The sequence below is a fragment of the Bombina bombina genome, chromosome 9, assembly GCF_027579735.1.
Source record: "Bombina bombina isolate aBomBom1 chromosome 9, aBomBom1.pri, whole genome shotgun sequence".
In the NCBI taxonomy this organism is placed as follows: Eukaryota; Metazoa; Chordata; class Amphibia; order Anura; family Bombinatoridae; genus Bombina; species Bombina bombina.
In genome coordinates, this window is record NC_069507.1 from 53,239,573 (window position 1) to 53,246,869 (window position 7,297).

A 7,297-nucleotide genomic window follows, 5' to 3' on the forward strand; every position below is an offset into this window, starting at 1 on the left:
TCTGTGTTAAATGTTAAATAATAGAAGATATGTATCAAATTCACCTTTTTGGGGTGGGGGGCCCTTCTTAGATTTTTGCCTGGGCCCTGTGGTTTCTAGTTATGCCTCTGTCTCAGGGTGTTCATATGATGCAGTGCAGAGGTGGGAAAGGGATTTTAGCAATTTGTGTAGCTCATAACAACAGACTTGATATGATGACAGAACAAATGGACCTATAGCTATTGCATGTGATGAGGTGTAAGACAAAGACCACATACATGTGCTTTTCTATTAGGTTAATAAAATAAGTGTTTTCTATACAGTGATATCTGCAAAAGGAAAATGATCAGAATATTTGCAAGACCTGGCAGAGACCTTTTAAGCTACGCCCATGGAACAACCCTGTTCAGCCCACTAGCAGCGATGGGGAAACTCATTTTACAATAAGATAATAAATACACTTTGTATTTTGTACACATTTTGCAGCATTTGCATGTGCATTTTATACTGTGCATTTTATACTGTACATTTTATACTGTGCATTTTAAACTGTACATTTTATACTGTGCATGTTATACTGTACATTTTATACTGTACATTTTATACTGTACATTTTATACTGTGCATTTTATACTGTGCATGTTATGCTGTACATTTTATACTGAACATTTTATACTGTGCATTTTATACTGTACATTTTATACTGAACATTTTATACTGTGCATTTTATACTGTACATTTTATACTGAACATTTTATACTGTGCATTTTATACTGTGCATTTTATACTGTACATTTTATACTGTGCATGTTATACTGTGCATGTTATACTGTGCATGTTATACTGTACATTTTATACTGTGCATTTTATACTGTGCATTTTATACTGTACATTTTATACTGTGCATTTTATACTATACATTTTATACTGTACATTTTATACTGTGCATTTTATACTGAACATTTTATACTGTGCATTTTATACTGTGCATTTTATACTGTACATTTTATACTGTGCATGTTATACTGAACATTTTATACTGTGCATTTTATACTGTACATTTTATACTGTGCATTTTATACTATACATTTTATACTGTACATTTTATACTGTGCATTTTATACTGAACATTTTATACTGAACATTTTATACTGTGCATTTTATACTGTACATTTTATACTGTGCATGTTATACTGAACATTTTATACTGTGCATTTTATACTGAACATTTTATACTGTGCATTTTATACTGTACATTTTATACTGTGCATGTTATACTGAACATTTTATACTGTGCATTTTATACTGTGCATTTTATACTGTACATTTTATACTGTGCATTTTATACTGTGCATTTTATACTGTACATTTTATACTGAACATTTTATACTGAACATTTTATACTGAACATTTTATACTGTGCATTTTATACTGTACATTTTATACTGTGCATTTTATACTGAGCATTTTATACTGTGCATTTTATACTGTACATTTTATACTGTACATTTTATACTGTACATTTTATACTGTGCATTTTATACTGTACATTTTATACTGTGCATGTTATACTGTGCATTTTATACTGTGCATTTTATACTGTACATTTTATACTGTACATTTTATACTGTGCATGTTATACTGTGCATTTTATACTGTGCATTTTATACTGTGCATTTTATACTGTGCATGTTATGCTGTGCATTTTATACTGTACATTTTATACTGTACATTTTATACTGTGCTGCATGTTATACTGTGCATTTTATACTGTACATTTTATACTGTGCTGCATGTTATAATGTGCATTTTATACTGTGCATTTTATACTGTGCTGCATGTTATACTGTGCATTTTATACTGTATATTTTATACTGTGCATGTTATACTGTGCATTTTATACTGTGCATTTTATACTGTGCATGTTATGCTGTGCATTTTATACTGTACATTTTATACTGTACATTTTATACTGTGCTGCATATTATACTGTGCATTTTATACTGTACATTTTATACTGTGCATGTTATACTGTACATTTTATACTGTGCTGCATGTTATACTGTGCATTTTATACTGTACATTTTATACTGTGCATGTTATGCTGTGCATTTTATACTGTGCATTTTATACTGTGCATGTTATACTGTGCATTTTATACTGTGCATGTTATGCTGTGCATTTTATACTGTACATTTTATACTGAACATTTTATACTGTGCATTTTATACTGTGCATTTTATACTGTGCATTTTATACTGTGCAGGTTATGCTGTGCATTTTATACTGTACATTTTATACTGTACATTTTATACTGTGCATGTTATACTGTACATTTTATACTGTGCTGCATGTTATACTGTGCATTTTATACTGTACATTTTATACTGTGCACATTAAATATGGATTTGTTCTGCCTAATTTCAATATGAATTAAAATGTTTCCATAAAATAGAGTTTTCCCATAACAATTTTGTTACATTTTGAATTCAATTTAACAAATACATTTTATGGCATCTTTTTATTTCAATTTCTATTTTGTTTCATATGATTTGACTGCTGTCAAGGTAAAAACAACCAACACATTAGATACTAAAAGTAAACTGGAACATTGTTTAAAATTGTATTCTCTATCTAAATCATGCAAGTTTATTTTTTTACTTTACTGTCTGTTTAAAGGGGCATATGTGGTTGAAAGGAATATGAAGATAGAAAGAATGTTTACAAGGGAAATAAAAAAAAAAATAGAAAATGTGCACATGTTGTGACGGAATAGTGGGTGCCCAGGCTCACTGATGGGGGGTTGGGCTCACATGTTTTCTCTTATTCTGTGTCTTGGAGCTTGCCTCTCGTGCATGTATGTCAATAACAGTGGTGTATTGCTATTTGTACAAATTGTGTCACAAGCCAGTGTACAAAGAAAGATTTTCACAGTCTCTGCTTAAAAGACTGATTTACATATCTGAGCAGGCTGCTTCAAAGCAGAGAGTTAATTACTCATGGATGGCAGCAAATCTTCTAGGGACAAAACTGGTATCTGGTCCATCTATTACCCTATTACCCTCAGATCTGGCACTTCAAAAGGCTGCATTTGTACATCCTCAGCCAGACTGCCTAAAATCTCAGCAGGTGATCAGGGGTGACAGCTGTTAACAGTGATGCCTCTCTGTGTACTGGGTTATGATTGGATGCTAAGATCATCGCTAGGGTGCATGTTGTCAGCTGACAAGAGAGATGGGCAGTTTTCAAAACCACTTGGTGTTGGAAAAAAGGGAGAGTTATTCCAAGTTGCCTGAACTATACAGGGGTCGATTACCCAAGAGCTCTCTAAGGGACTATAACAAGACTGTGCTAGAGGACTATTTGTATTTACCTGGATTCTCTGGATTCTACTGACTGTGGCTGATAGAACAGGGTAGTTTTTCTCCTAGCCTCAAAGTGAGTGTGTTCTTTCTGTATTTTGTGTACTTCTGTGTGTTTGCCTATTTTTAGTGAATAAAGTACAATTTATTTCACCATTTGTTTTGCTAATTGAAATGATCACAGTTAAACAACGGTATAGAGTGCTGGTCTCCCATGACAGACTCTAAAAGGAAATTAATGGTGGCAGCGGCGGGATCATTGAGCTTTTATGTTTAAAATCCTGCGCGGTCTAACATAAAAGAGAGCTTGCAGATTGCAAGCCCTCAAAACGAATAGTGACTTACACATGAAACACAAATCAGGAAAGGCACAGGTTCTCTCTGTCACTTAGCTTAGTGCCAGCAGGCAAACATGGACCAGCGGTCAGGACAATTCTGATCATGGGACCGCGTCAGGATTGTGGACCCATGTAGCAGCTATGGGCTACCAACGGACAGTCGGTTCAAGATGGAGCTGGAGCAGGACTTGGAATCTCATGAAGCAGGATTTGCTTGTCCGCAGGGGAAGGGCCCCTCAGCTACAGTGGCAGCAGCCGGCAGACAACCCAGGGTGCAGGAGATTAATCCAGCCCCGGTGGTGGAAGGACATTTGGAGGGTGAAGGTGTTTGTCTGGATACGGATGGACTTGTTTTGGGGAGTGCGGAGGGGGTAGTCCCTGTGGCTACTGGACTCACCACACTATTGGCCTCATGGGGAGATTGGGCAACAACCGATAAGTGAATTTAGATGATGGCAGCCATTCATGGAACAGCACCCCACTCCCACCTTGTCAACAGGGAGCAGTCAGCCCCCCGAGTGGACCACCACAGTTTTGGGAAATTTGTTGATGGGATGGATCAGTTTGATGGGTTGTTAAGAGATTTTGAGACCCAGTGTCGAAGATACTGTGTGCCACCTCGGGATTGGGTTTTGAGACTAAGCCCATTGTTATTCGGGAAGGCTAAAAAAACTTTGCAGTCCATTCCTAGGGAGGATGGGGATTATTATCGCATTGTGAAGGCTATGATCTTGGCGCAATATGCACTCACCACAGAAGCTTACAGGGGCAAGTTCAGGACTGAGGAAAAGTTACCCCAAGAGTCCTACATGGAATATGGGGCTCGCATGGCCTTGTATGGGAATCAGTGGGTTGGTAAATACCACACCCTGCTGGACTTAATGTTCCAAGAACAACTTTTGCAGCAGTGCCCCTTGGACGTGAGGGCATTTGTTTTTGACAGTAAACCTAAATCCCATGTGGAAGCTGCTAAGCTGGCGGATGAGTTTGTGGTCAGTCGGACAGTAATTCACCAAAAACTGACTCCTAAACATGTGGCTGTGCCAGCTAAAGGAATTACAAATACCGCTCCTTGGGCACCCAAGCCAGCTGAAGCGTGTGCCCCCAAAACTGGAGAATTTAAGCACAAGCGGCGGTGTTACCATTGCAACAAAGTGGGTCACATCCAACCAGATTGTCCAGATCGGGACAACTACAGGGTACCCTGTCAGGGGCAAAGCACCCTAACTGCGAGGCCAGTCACGCGTATGTGGCTGGCACACACAGAGGAACAAAGTGCAACCATGGCATCAACCCTGCGGGAGGTGGTGGCAGAGAGATCTGTACTTGGCCCTCAGAGCCCCACAGCAGAGACGGAATGGCATCAGGTTGCACTAGTCGGGATGCAGCCCAACGCTGTCCGGCAGAAGCATCTCTGAACGTTGACTATTGGGGACCAACAGGCAGCCGGTTTGTTGGACTCTGGTGCCACCGTGACCCTGATATGGTCGAGCCAAAGGATTTACTCCCGGGGCCTGGGATGCAAGTGACCATGCCGGATGGAGGACCACGGTCTCTCCAAATTGCCAGGGTCTTTTTGGATTGGGGAGTTGGAAGAGACATGAGGGAGGTGGGTGTATTACCTGGATTGGATGCAGAGGTTCTACTTGGCAATGATCTGGGGCATGTGACATGTGTATTTACCACAGAGCTGGCTCCTGTTGCAGCGATCACCAGGAGCCAGTCAGCAAGGATTACCAATCAGAACTATATAGGGGTCGATTACCCAAGAGCTCTCTAAGGGACTATAACAAGACTGTGCAAGAGGACTATTTGGGAGATATTTATGAAAGCCTCAACCGCAAATACGCCAGAATTCTGCAGCGTTTTTTGCAAGATTGATCTGACATAGTTATCAAAGCCTACAGACAGGCAAATGTTGAAATTTGTGACGTAACATGCGATCCGCCGGTCTCAATCCAACGTAGATCAATGCTTACGTCATTACAGACGTTCCGAATACACATTCGGCTCTATTTGACACCTTTTCCCAGTTATCAAACTTTTAACAGGCTATTCTGGCCAAACGTACCTGGTTTTCAATCCGCCACCCTGGAGGCCGCGGATGCCATAGAAATCAATGGGAAACTGAAAGCAGCGAAAGCTTATGTTCGATGCTGCCAGATATCCCATTGATTTATATGGTAGAAAAGATGTAACATTTACACCTAATACCCCAACATAAACCCGAGTCTAAACACCCCTAATCTGCCACCCCTGACATCGCGGCCACCTAAATAAAATGTATTAACTACTATTCCGCCGCTCCCCAACACCACTGCCACTAATATATACTTATTAACCCCTAAACCTCTGGCTTCCCACATCACCACAACTAACTAAACCTATTAACCCCTAAACCGTCAGCCCACCACATCACAAAAAACTAAATTAAGCTATTAACCAATAAACCTAACAACCCCCTAACTTTAAATTAAAATTACAACATCCTTATCTTAAAATAAATAAAAACTTACCTGTAGAATTAAAATAAACTAATTTTAAACTATTTTATTTAACCTACCCTAACTATTATACTACAATTAAATTAAACTACCAATTAAATAAACTAAATTACATATTAAAAAAACCTAACCCTACTAAAATTATTTAAATAAACTATAAAACATTATTACAAATTACAAACAAACACTAAGTTACGAAAAATAAAAAACCACATTATCAAAAATAAAAAAGAATTACACCTAATCTAATAGCCCTATCAAAATTAAAAAGCCCCCCTAAAATAAAAAACCCTAGTCTACAATAAACTACCAATGGCTCTTAAAAGGGCCTTTTGTGGGGCATTGCCCCAAAGATATCAGCTCTTTTACCTGTAAAAAAAATACAAACACCCCCAAACAGTAAAACCCACCACCCAACCAACCAACCCCCCAAATAAAAAACCTAACTAAAATAACCTAAGCTCTCAATTGCCCTGAAAAGAGCATTTGTATGGGCATTGGCCTTAAAAGGGCATTTAGCTCTTTTACATGCCCAGACCCTAATTTAAAAAGTAAACCCACCCAAAAAAAACTTTCAAAAACCTAACACTAACCCCGACGATCCACTTACAGATCTTGAATTCCCGCTTGTAGGATCCATCTGGAGAAGTCATCATCCAGGCGGCAATAGAAGTCCCCATCCAGACGGCATCTTCTATCTTCATCCATCCGGCATGGAGCGGGTCCATCCTGAACACATCCAGTGCGGAGCATCCTCTTCATATGGTCGCCACCGTAAACTGGAACTTCAATGCAAGTGACGTCATCCAAGATGGCGTCCCTTGCATTCCTATTGGCTGAAAGATATCAATTAGCCAATAGGATTAGAGCTGCTAAAATCCTATTGGCTGATTGGGACAGCCAATAGGATTTTAGCAGCTCTAATACTATTGGCTGATTGGAACAGCCAATAGGATTTTAGCAGCTCTAATCCTATTGGCTGATTGAAATCTTTCAGCCAATAGGAGTGCAAGTGATGCCATCTTGGATGACGTCACTTGCATTGAAGTTCCAGTTTACGGCAGCGACCATATGAAGAGGATGCTCCGCAACGGATGTCTTCAGGATGGACCCA